Raw genomic sequence first — 13,141 nt, forward strand, 5'->3', positions numbered from 1 at the left:
AGGGAAAAGAAATGGCGTTATTGCTCTTATGGTGCTGACTTAAAAAAAAAAAAAAAAAATCTGTCTCAAACTTTCCGCGCATTAACGCGCCTTTCCTCAGGAGGCAACAGTGCAGCGTGTCATTTTCAAAAACGTAAACAAGATTTCGGAAGGAGCTTGTTTACATTCCGAGGACGCGTCCTAACGAGCTGAGCTGTCAAAGGTTCGAGCTAGCGTAGCGACGTGTTTGACGGGCGGACACGCTGGGTGATGTCGGCGTGAGGTTCATGCCGATGCGGGGCGGCGTGTCTCTGGTGTGTCGGCACGTGCCAGGAGGAGGAGGAAGAAGCATTTATAACACGTGTTGCCACCGCCGCGCAAAAACACTTTGACAAGCCGTCTCCTCGTCGTCGCCATCTGCCTCTTCGCCACCGCCAATTTGTTAGAGCAGACGCCGGCACGAGCGGGCGAGGGTGGCGGGGTCGAAGGGGGTCAGGCGGGTTAACAAAAGTTCATCCGATGTAAAGGCAAGGAAACGCTAGCTCGGATGCTAAAAACAAAAACGTGGTGGGGGAAGTATGGCCGCCATATGTAGCCGTTAAATAATGTCATTGAATTAGCAATGGTGAGGAAGCGACATGTCAATGAGCAAACAATGTCCCTGATGAATAGCGCAGGAAAAAGGGCGACCTCCCGAGCCTCCTCGAGGGTTTACGCCTCAGGCTTGAACAAACAATAGGCGCCTTTGTGCTCACCTTTTGGCCCACTCGTGTTCACGCTCGGCACCCGGTTTGACCCGTTTCCATTGTGCGCCCTGAACTCTGCCGAGCCTACGCGGCGCATTCCAGCCGTGGCTTACGCGCTTTCATTCGCTTTGAGTGACACGGGGGGGGGGGGGGAGGGGGCGCCACTACGGAGAAAGAGGGGAACTGTACCACAGCGTGGAGTGGGCTGGCGCCGCTGGTTGCGGTGAATAGTCCGGCGTGACAGCTAACAAGGCGCTTTCATCCTACTTTTGCTGAAATCGACTTTTCAGCCTTCAGTCCATCACACATGGCTTGTACTGTTGCTTCAACGGGCTTTTCTGCCTTGCTTTCCTTCCATTCTTCCTACAATGTTGTTTTCCTCCAAGTTTCACGCTCGGAAAAACTCCGCAAGCTAATCGTATTTCCTGGCATGTAAGATGCAAACGAAATCAATCAGCGATGGCCATCTGTTGAGGATAATGGACATTTCTTGTGTTCTCCATCAAGAGGTGAAAAAGTGAGAATTTGTTTTCCCGGCCGCTGTGCTGCCAGGTGGAAAATTGATTATTGATTAGCGTTTGGAACGCGGCCAGGATGGCTCCGCTCGCGTTGTTGATATCCCGCCGTCTGTCGGGCAACGCTGCTGGCGGAGCTCCGCCGTCCGTCCATTGATCTACGCATCAATCAATCGACTGATGCTCAATACGCCAGCGACGGCGTTATCTTACACGCTAATCAAAGAGGTTTGACGGCGACTTATGGGCGGGATCAATGGAGTTGAGCGTCATTGGCTTTTAACGTGGTCTTGCAATCAGGTGACCATTTTTTTTCTTATTGATGACTCCATTGAACAGGTACACGTTTCCTAGCAAAAAGTCGGTCGGGCTCAAAGAAGCCAAGCATCAAAGAGGTGCCAAAAGTGACTTACTGTCAGGTTCTGCTGGACTCAATGACGCCGTCAAATACCCCGCTTTCCCGCTGTCTTGAAAGCTCCTGAGAAAGAAGAACAACAAAGTGTGAGGACTGAACATGACCCATTTGCAGCAATGACCCCGCCCCCAAAGACCCCCCCCCACGGGACCTCAGCTGTCACAACATGCCCCAAAAATACAAACAAACAAAAATGGTGTAAAAACAAAAGCAGTCATCAAAGTACTGCACTTAAAAGGAAACATTATGCTGAGTCGGTTCTGAACTTGCGCCCACACACAATTTGGGCTCGCGCGGCGCGCACACCAGATGTCCGCCATCTTTTTAGCGAGCATACGCCGCCACGCTGCGCCCACGCTCGCAACAACCAACCGGCTAACGCAACTTTTAGTTTGATAGTAGAAATTTTACGGCATTTTGTCTGATATCTTATTTTGGTCCTGAGATGGACATTTTTATTAAACCGCAGGAAATGACCACCGTCCGTTCTGTTCATTGATTGACAACTGATTGATTAAGATCCGGCTGCGGGTTGATTTAACGAGGCGATGAAATGCTGCGTTAGCTGACAAGCGGATCGGCTAACGTGGCGCTAAAAAAATGAATCTAGTAAAACCGCAACGAGGCTGCCCCCCCGCCGCAAACACATTTACAAAACTTCTCGATTGGTTGACCTCCGAGCCATCTACAAGATCCACACCACTTTCCCATCTGCACTCCCACCGCTGGAGATTTCCCATGAGGCCTTGCAGGGCTAGCTGATCGATGGACCCTGGCCGCCGGCATTCTGGGGGGGTGGGGGGCACCGTCTCCAGGAATTGAGGTATTAATAATGCAGGGTCTGCGCCTGTCATAGCCTCCATTAGCACGGCTACGGCGGGAGGTCCACGGCTGATTGATTAACTGATTAGATTAATTAGAGTCTTTTAGTTGGGGGAGGTTAGCCGGTCTGAAAGAGGCGAGAAGGGTTGATGGCTAGCGAGATTAACGCAACTTGTTTAAAGGCACGCTTTTTACGACGGCTGGGCTATTCATTTGGCTTTATCGATCAGAGCGCCCCCCCCCGACCCCCTTTCCACAGCTATAACACTAACAACACCGCAAACCGATCATTTAGTTCTCAGCAAGGTTTCCGACCGATTGTTGAGGTTTTTTATAGTTTGGTTTAAATCAAGGAGTCGGAAATGGTCAAGTCAGCCAAATGTTGAATAGAGTGCCATCTTGAGGAGTCAAAAAGTACAATTGTTTCATGAAGCAAATTCGAAGCTTCATTTTCTCATGGCTACTCTGAACCCCAACCTATGCTTGAAACCCCTCATTTCAAAAATAATGCTTGAAACCTTGACAAAAGTCCAATCCTGGTTTATAATTTGACTTAGAAATTGCAAACTTTGTATTTTATACAGTCAACACGGGACATTAAAAAAAAAAAAGCAAGAAATAAACATCACATTTGGGAGATTATTCACCAAATTGATTCGTATCATTTGCTGTAATCACAGTGATTATTTTTTATTTTTTTTGGATGGCTCCACTTTGGCGAGAAATGTTTGGTGAGCTCATTTCTATTGAAATCAAAGATAAATAACTTTTATGCTCCAGACGTGACTCAGAGTGGCCCGCTGCCCCATTTGAGGAGGATGATCACTTTCTTTGGGTTTGAGAATCAATTAGCAAGCATTAGAGTCCTGCTTTGTGACAAATGTCAAGCAAGAACATGAAAAGGGGTGCAAAGAAAATATTGATCGCGACCGTGGTCTCATTTGCCCGTAACAAATCATGCAACGACAACAACAACGATGGCAAGAACGTTCCCGCTGTGTCCTTGATTAGGTCTAAATTGAAGATAAGTGGCGAGGCGAGCGGGCGGTCCGGGAGGTGGGTGGGCGAGGTGAGGCGTGGAAGGCGAGGCGGCGTACGCGTAAGCGCTCGCAAACGCCCACGTGGGCACACAAATAGACCGGCGCTCGGAACAGGAAGCCGCTGCACTTTGGTTGTTTGCCATCATGAAAGCGTTCTGGAACGCTCCCAAAGTGGGTCAGAACGCACACACACACAGGGACACACTCAATCTCCTACATCCGCCGCAAACACAAACAAAAAAGGAACTGGGTTGAAACACGCTCGCGAATTTTCTTTGTGATAATATGCTCTGTGAAGCCCAAGTCGTTGAAATACGTTGTTGTGATTACGGTTTTGATTGTGGAGAATGAATTAAAGACGCCACACACACACCTGTTTTCTCGGGGGGCAGCCATTTTGCCACTTAGTCGACAAGAAAAGGTTGTCTCAAGTCACAACTGATCACAGCTCAGCGGTTTTGTGAAGCTGGGCCGGGATTGGTTGTGGCCTGAGACTGGCAATGTTATTTTTTTGGTTTGAAAGCTGCTTAACTCATTCTACAAAAGCGATATTAATCAAATTAGTGTAAAGAAAATGTTGGGGTTAACTTCCTCTAAACATATTTTGGCCAATTAAAATCCTCCATGAATTGGGGGTTTTTTTTCCCTCCAAATTCTGTTATGGCTGCCATTCTAGAGTATTTTTTTTTAAATTAATTTTTGGACAAGGGAGCCATTTCCTATAATATTCTTTGTTTTCAAAGGAGGCATTCAATGACTCACCGATGTTGCAAATCACACCATTTTGATTTCAATGGATGCTAAAACGGTAGCAAAATACACTCGCTCTTTATCTTGAAAAGATTATGCATACTGTGTACCAAATGCAATGGCCTAATACATGTTCCTCTTCTACAATTCTGAGCAATACATTCTTCCGATTGTTGCTGGAATGTGAGGAAGAGGAGTGTGGACAAAGACATGGGCCGGAGCTTGGCCTTCATCTCTGTGACTCCTCCGTGCACCGGGGAGGATGAACGTTCACAAACAAATCCGGCTTTTGTTGGAGCGGCATTCCCGGGAACGCGTTGGCAAAACAATGCGAGGTTCGGAGTCGGAGTGAAAGGCCTGACGGGAAGGAAGCTCGGCAAATTCTTTTCGAGGGCCATCCAACGCAGCAAGGACAATCACAGGTCATCTTTAAAAACATGGCCAATCTGCTCCGAAAATGTCAACATTGGACCCGTTTAACGCTTCTAACGACAAACCCGCTTCCGCCGTGACAACTGCACGCGTTCCGCTCGGGCGGCTTCCAACGCAAACAATTTATTTGGCCTTTTGGTGACACGTGAGGTCCAATCAAGGTTGGTGGCAAAACACGCGCACATGCACACACGTTCCCCTAATAGTGAAAGTGCAGCACTTTGGCCCACAATGTTCAGACCTGAACAAAGCTCATATATCATTGAAAACGCACACAACCTGAAACCATTATCATACTCACAGTGTGTGTGTGTGTGTGTCTCTAATATTGAGCTCTGAATTCTCGCTGGTCGCTTCATTAGGAACACTTGAAAAAGGCTGCAATAGTATTCATTTAGGCTACAACGACAAGCCCAGCGTTCACGGGTGGAAAATTTCCCACAGACACATGGAGAGGAAAAAAAACAAAAAAAACCCACCGACATTGAGAAAGAACAATGGCTGCCGCAATGAAACGAGACAAGAAAGTCACATGATGTCTCGGCAGGGTGACGGGGGGGGGGGGGCTCTAGAGGCACCTGGGTGACATTTGTATCCTGACAAATCAAAGTCTGCAGCCGAGGCCTCGTGGCGGCACGCTTTGCCGTGCGCCGCCATCCGTGCGACAGACGCGGGAGAGCGAGGACACGCGGGTAATCCAAGATTACCGCGCCGACGTGTCATTTCCCGTTCAACCTGCCTCTGCCGGCGGCGGCATAATTGGAATCCGTTGCCGTGTCAACGCCCGACACTGATTGGTACTGTGGACGTCATGAATATGTCGAAATGACTCGTTAAGGCATTTATTCTGTCGTAACTCACAAATTTATTAATGGCATTAATTTTTTTTATTCACTAGGCTCGTACTATTATTTCTTTTACTGTGAAAGTCTTTTGCTTCCGACCGAGGCGCTCACTGGAAACGGAAAAGTGTAGTGGCATTTATGTACATTAAAAGAAGTATGCTATACGCTACGGCATTGGCGACAAGCAAGCCGGCTGAAATTTGTCATCTTTTACCCAGAGATGACAAATGTGTTTTTTCTGCGTAGAGGTTATTATTTTTTTTAACCCTATTGTGAGCAGCTGTAGAACATTTTGACCCTGGAGCAAGGAAGATATACTTTTCAAAAATATATATCCATGTACATGTGGACATGGCCCAAGGCTGCAGCGGTAGTTTGCTTTTTGATTTGCTATTCTGGGCCAGCCTCAAATCTTATTTCAAAAGAGGAGTTATGGAGGAGTGAACTTCACAGTTGCACTCAAGTGAACAAAAACATCTACTAACTAAACTTTGGCACAATTATTGCTTGGGATAACTTTTACATTATTATGAAACATTATTTGTATTATTTATTTTTATGATTTATTATATTATTTATTTATCATTGTTATTATCTCAAGCTATTTCTTTAAAAAAATGAAATAAATTGGTCAATTGATTTCTTTAAAAAAAATATTTAATCCAGCCACTGCTCGATTGTAAACTAAATTAGCAAACAACTTGTACGTTGATTAGAAATAAATTGTAAATAAAATAAAAGAGCATGTACGAGTCGGACGGCATTGAACGTCAGCCATGCGCACCCGCACGCTGTTTACAATGGCGCCATCTTAAGTGAGGCGATTTGTCTCGTCGCTTTCAGACAGCCGTCGCTTTTCCCAAAAGAAGGTCAACCTGTGTCACCGATACTCTCAGCACGCACACAAACTGGCCTTGTAAACACACACGCACGCATTCGAGGCCAGTGAGCAAAACCACCGATAAATCACGAGGACATCTTAAATGACGGCGCCGCAAGCGTGCGAGGTTAACAGCCTATTAGCCGACTAATATGTGTGATCATATACATCATGTGTGCAGGTCACATTTGGCACACACACACACAAAATGTTGACTTAAGGAGCGCAACTGTGCACAAACTAATTTATTATCCTCTTTGTTCCGCATAACAGGCAAAAAGCATTAGGTGGGCGACTGCTGTGAGATATTTTGACTGGGATCAGGATTTAAACACACATTATTGCGCCTTTTTAAAATCAAATTTCCGACACGATATGACAGGTAGGTGTTTGATGAGCTCATTTTTGTTTTCTACGTCTGGCTGCTCTATTTAGAAGCACAGCAGAATTGGTTTTTGTTGTTTTTTTCATAATGGAACTACAAATCTCGCATGGAGGTGATTCCTTACAAGAATTAGAAATACACATTTTATTGTTTATTTTGGGGTCATCGAAGAAATGGAATTTATAGGCCAATGGGGGTTGCAGAAGAGCAGGAAATAAAATACGGTGAGTTGTTATTGCCCATTGTTTGTTTTTAACCAGACCATGCTAATGCTATACTTTGATTCGCTTGCCTGTTCCTATTTCCTCTTAGGTTTGAATATTTTTTCTGCCATTTTCCTGCTATGTGTAGATGTGCATTTCGTCTTTGTGTCAGAATTATTCATATTTTCTCCTTATTTTTCGCAATGTGAGCATCATTCTAATGCTAATGCTAAGCTAAAAGAGCCCGATGCCAAGGGAGGGTAAGTAGGCCTGCCCAACCTGGCGTGAGTTAGCCACCTGGCAGCTAGCTTTCTTTTTGGGAAACAAGCGGCCACTGCTAATGGTTTTCCGACTTTGTGCGCGTCATTTGTCTGCCTGATTGATGCCAGTGCCATTAGCCTCAAACTCTCTTTGTCATCCATCTTTTCAGGCAGGGTGAACTCAAATAAGACAAATGGGGGGGAAAAAAAAGCCACGGCACGTGACTCGCTTGCGGTCGCCGCCGCCGCTTCGTGACGCCACATCACAATGACAGTAAACATTGCTAATCCACACGCTACTCAACATTCAAGACTGCATCTCTTGTTTCGTTTTACGGATGAAAATAAAAAGCTGGAGAAGAGTCTGCGGTGTTGATTGCTCTATAGTTTTCTGCCGTTTAAAATAAATAAATTGCCTTCTTGCTAATTAGCCTTCAGACCACAAACTAGACAATTAACATGATGACACTCGACTTAGCTTGAGGCTAAAACTTTTTTTTCCCCAACGCAAAGAAATAAAAGAACCATCGGCTGGTCGCTGCGGTCTGCTCTTTGTAATTGACATCAAAAGTTACGTTATAAATAAGGATATAAATGCGTTTTGGGATCATAGTTTGTAGTATATTTACAGTATCAGTAATTGTGTTTTCACACAAGCAGTCAAACCTGAGCAAATTGGGAGGAAAAAAAAAAAGTCATGCTGCTCGGGGGCAAAAAAAGATGTTACTCTAGTTGGTGAAGCTGTTGCAGTGTTGATGGGTTAAGTCCCGGAGGGCAAGGCCAGATGGAGAAAAGGTGAGCGCGAGGTGAGGCAGACGGTGGGCTTGTCCAAAAGGCCTGGAGGCGAAGAACCAGTGGATGGGTCGGCAGCTGAGAGGACCCCCACTAGCACCACCGGGAATAGAAATACATACATACGCTTCTAATATATGACTTTGATGATCCTAATCTTTTTCAAAACTCCACCACCCTGGCAGAATTTCTGATTTGAGTCACACACACTTTAAAAAGAGAGCGCAACAGAAGCGTGCGTGCGTGCATGATCAGCAGAATAACAAGCACCGCCAGCAAACACGTCTTTATTTACCTCGCCTGCCCGCCCTTGGCACCGTCATGCCCCCTGGCATCATTGACATGCAAACACCGGCGGCCAAGCTCGCACCTGCACAACGGCGCCGCTGTGCCCGGCGACGTTCGGGCGGGCCAGGGCAACGCCGTCGGTCCGGCCGTGTAAATGCCAGGCGGCTGACGTGTACGGGGTTTTTTTTCCCCCTCATATGAACCAAGACTGCGGGGATATAAAAATGTCCCGGCGCTCGATTAAAATTCCAATGTTGCTAACAGCTAAATGAAACTATTAAAAAAAAAAAAAAAAAAAATCACTGAGCACATTTTCTGCTTCCTGTGCTGGTTTAGTCATAAGCAGCATATGCAAGCGTACCTGCAGGCTGAACAAAGACGTTTGAGGACACTCTTATCATGTCCTGGCTCAGTAAAGGTTGCGAAACAGAAAGTTTGCCAATTTGTTATATAATTGAGAAAGATTCCTAATTAACTCGCCAGCCTGGTTCAAATGCGTCGTGTATAGCCGTCGACGGCGGCGGCGAACGGGTTGAAGAAAACGTAGCAACGCTGTTCGTTTTTGTCTGCCTGCAGGATTAAGAGCCATTTAAAGGATGAGTCACGCCTTCAAGACCTTGCCAAGACCTCTTGTGTGATGGCGAAAACATGACTCAGAAGCAGAGGCGGAGCTTGTTGAGTCCATGTCGACGGACTGGATATGGATTTCTTTGCCTCTCTCTCTCTTCAAAGACATTTACTCAATCTGCTCGCTGAGATGAACAGCTCTTGAAGATGCGACACAACTTCAATGCCGCAATCATTATTTGGTCTTTTTCGCCATGATATTATAGACATGTCTTCCAAACGTCATGTTGCAAAAATGAAACTAGCTACACAGTTGGGTTAAAAAAAAAAAAAAAGACAGACTTGCCGTGCCTTGTCGGACACGAGTTCTGAGACGTTTTATATTTGTCTAATCATGGTACACATGCCAACAAAATTTCATGTTGCTAAGGGAAACTGGCCTTAGGTGCTTTATATATATATATATATATTAAAAAAATATATATATCATATTGAAGGTCTTAGAGAGCCAAATGTCTCTTCAGAAACAAAACGGACGACTGTCCTTTCAGGCACAGCTTATCGGGAATTTTTGCGCGAATCTAATTATGATTCACAAGCCTGCCAAATTTCATGCTGCTGAGCAAAACAGTCTTTGGGGGGGGTGAAGGTTTTTCCGGTGCGCATCAGGAACGAGCGGGCGGCAAAGCGCTGATGAAGGTGATCGCTCGGTGGCGTGGGCGTGCGGGTCAAGACGGGCGTGACATCATCGTCCGCCTCAACGTCCACGCGGGACGATGAGGAAGGTCGGCGTAAGCTGAGCTGATTTCAGCTCTTCGTTAAGGAGGAAGAGGAGGAGGAGGATGAAGCCTCCCTCCCGGCAGCGCAGATCAGAAAGCTCGGCAGAGAGTAAGGATTTTTTTTGGGGGGGGCTGCGGCGGGAACATCATCAGGAGCATCAAAGAGGAGCAAATGTCATCGGAATTTACCGCCGGCGGGAGGAAGGATCACCGACACTGCCATGATTCGACTTTAGATCAGAAGAACCCCCCAACCCCTTAAACTCCCTCCGCCTTGCTGCTGTTTCATCTACTAACTCCTTGCAAAGTGCTGAGTCAGCTTTTGACAAAAAAAAACGTGAGGAGCACAGAAATCACCACGGCGGGAACAGCCGTCAAACCCTTAAATGCGCTTCTTGCTTGGATCTGTGTCTATGTTGCTCAGACGATTTCTTTTTCTTTTTTTTTTTAAATTGTGTCAGCAAAGTCACAACAGGCCACAAATTCTTCAAAAACAAACAACAACAATTACTGTGCTCTAGTCACTTAGATATGAAACTCTTCTATGTGCTATGTCTGTTATATCGCCCCCTGGTGGACAAGGCACACATAAAAGGGCATTGAGTAAAAAATCAATGCCATCTTGACGGTTGTCATTCAACACCGATAACGTTCTTACTTGAGCGCGAGAATGAAAACCGTGAGTGGGAGTAAGGGCGTCGGACGCGGGGGGGGGAGATTAACTTCTTGGACCTTTCAGCACAATTACCTGGAAATCAGATAGCAATAATAGTGCAAGAATCAATGAGAAAATATGAAAGGGCAGATGCAGGCGGGGTTTGATTGCCGTTGCCGTGTAAGTCGTTTGTTTTTGCCCGGCGTGAGTTGGGCCTGTGATGAATGACTCCACTTTGTCTTTTTTATGCGTTTCAGCTGGAACACATGAAAACAAACTGCAATATTGTTGGAGGGTGGTGGGGGCTGATGTAGGAAGGCGGAAAAAAAAAAAGGATTAGACTGCTGCTTTCTCTTTTGGGCTGTTTTGCGATGACAGAGTGGAAGTGGTGTCATTTTTAAAATGGCCGCCTGACTTACAATTTAGAATATTTCCCTTTTGTCTGTGATGCCACTGGTACTTCCGTCTTCTTTCGTTTTGAGCAACACGAGCCAGAAATATCGAAAAATCTATTGCTGCATCATATTTCGTCGTTTTGTGTCAATCTTTGGACATGTGTCTGTTGTACTGCCCCCTGGAGGCCAATGTGTGCATTCAAGAAGGAACCCGTGTCAATGTGGCTTGCATTTCCCAAAATGCATGAATTATTTTCACCATTTTTATTTCGCCATTTGAAGTGATTACTTTCCCACGCAAATTTCAGGCTTTACTTATTCAATTTATTTTGGGCAAATCTTCTGACTTTTTCGACAAAGCTGACATATTTTGTGGACTCTTTGCAAATTTGAAGATTTCCCAAGTGCATTTACCCAAATTGCTACACTCTTTATGTGAATCGTGTAAAGGGTCAACTTTTTGCCTCGACCTTTTTGATTGATTCAATTTTCTTACTTGATACAAAGTAATGAAAATTTAATGTGCATTTTCAAAAAGATCCCCCCACAATTTCTCGGCTTTTATTCAATTTTCCCATTACCCCCGAAGAGAATTGTATCTATTTTCAGGCTTTCTTTGAAAATGACAATAAAGAGAGATGGCGTGCAAGATTCAAGGGAAGTCAGTCAAGTGGCTTTCACGGCGCCGTAACGTTGTCGTGTTCTCCCGCGTGAAAGAGGATCCCCCTCGCCGGTCGCTCGGCATTATTCGACGCAGCGGGGAGGCCGGCGAGACGCCTTCCAAAAGACAGAAAAAGAAGTGTCGAGCGCCGTGAAAGAAAGCAGATAAGAGACAGGAAGCGCATGCTAATCCCGCTCCGAGCGGGAGGGAAGTGTCGAGAGATTGGACACGTCAGGTTCAGGACGTAAAGCCAGAGAGAAATGGCCAGGGAGAAGCCATCTTACTGACCAGAGCGTGGGAACCGGTTGGAGAGCTAAGCCGACAGACTTCCAGGAGAAGTAAGGTCGCCATGTTCTTGAAGACTGTAAGCTTTTTTTTCCCGTTATTGTTCAATTTTTTTTTTTTAATATTCATTCCACTAACGACAATTCTTCTATTTACTGTAAATGGGTGTGTTTATGTTTTGTAGAATGATTTAAAGCACTTTGTGAGCCTTCTCTGGGCAAATTGTTGTCTTAATAAAAAAAAAAAAGATGAACAGAAATATTATGGGGATCATAGTACTAGTTTATTTTTGTGGATTATTTTATGTACCGTAATTTTCGGACTATAAATCGCGTTTTTTTTCATAGTTTGGGTGGGGGGCCGACTTATACTCAGGAGCGACTTATATACATATGTTCTTTTTTCACTTTTTTGGGCATTTTATGGCTGGTGCGATTTATACTCCGGTGCGACTTATAGTCCGAAAATTACGGTATTTATTTTACGGGGTACTTGGGGGGTGTACCTAATTAAATGGGCTTTGCATGTGACCCCAGTGGAGCGTCACTCAGGTTGACTGACAAGTTGAGTAGGAGACGGGCGTAAACGGCGATTAGAAGCCAATTAGAGTGAGCCAGGATGACGAGTCAATTAGACCCGGTGAAGGAAGGAAGAGATGAAAAGACGGACGGGGCTTGGAGATTTCCTGAGGAATTATTCACCAGCTCTGAAGCGACGTTCACGCCAGGGTCACATTGGGGGTGCACCTAAAAGCTGACAAAGCTGGAATGAGCAAATCTTGCTCGGAGCTTGAAGATGTTTGGACTGTACAACTTCTGTCAGTTTGGGTTTGCGCATAAAACAAGTAGGAGGGCTAAATCTGTATCATAATAAAAAAAATAAAAAAAGGAGGTTTTATAATGCCGATTTTCACCGATGTTGACTGTATAAGCAGATCGTGTGTGTGTGTGTGTGTCTACAAAATCAACATGCACGCTGAAGTGTGCAGCTGCGCTAATCAACCCGTTGTGTCGCGTACCCTTGTCGGATGATTACTTTGCGCACTTGCACATTTACTAACACACACACACACACACACAGGTGCATCGTATTACATCGGAGTATCGTACAAAACGTCGAATCCGATTGATAGCATACCGATTGATTCGAAACACCGACGCTAATTCCGACAGTGGATTATTACTGATGTCTGTGTTAAAGTGTAGCACTGGTAAATACTTCATAGATAAAGATAATACTCAAGATACACGCAAGTCGTAACAAAGGTGAAATGAAAGAGCATTGCAACACATCTTTGATATCTTCATCAAGTGGTGAAACGCATCCAAAGCTATTTCCACACACACACAAATCTTGTTCGAACAGGCCTTAGCTGTTTTTTTCATTGGAATGTTAAAGCAAAAAATAAAAAGTAGTTCAGTTCGCCAAGACGCATCGCCCGCCGCCG

At 45.3% G+C, this 13,141-nt stretch overlaps 1 protein-coding gene across 4 annotated transcripts in view; it reads right to left on the reverse strand.

Annotated features, from left to right (window-relative positions):
- sema6e (sema domain, transmembrane domain (TM), and cytoplasmic domain, (semaphorin) 6E) overlaps positions 1 to 13,141 on the reverse strand; it is a 63,792-nt gene that overhangs the window by 20,521 nt on the left and 30,130 nt on the right. For 3 of the 4 annotated variants that reach the window (XM_061289034.1, XM_061289032.1, XM_061289035.1), the window contains one exon: positions 1,654 to 1,718. The exons of the other annotated variant lie outside the window; for it this stretch is intronic. The gene's annotated coding sequence lies outside the window, so the exon portion shown is untranslated. The remainder of the gene's footprint in view (positions 1 to 1,653; positions 1,719 to 13,141) is intronic. 4 annotated transcript variants of the gene reach the window in all.

This window comes from Syngnathus typhle, linkage group LG10 (assembly GCF_033458585.1).
Source record: "Syngnathus typhle isolate RoL2023-S1 ecotype Sweden linkage group LG10, RoL_Styp_1.0, whole genome shotgun sequence".
Classification (NCBI taxonomy): domain Eukaryota; kingdom Metazoa; phylum Chordata; class Actinopteri; order Syngnathiformes; family Syngnathidae; genus Syngnathus; species Syngnathus typhle.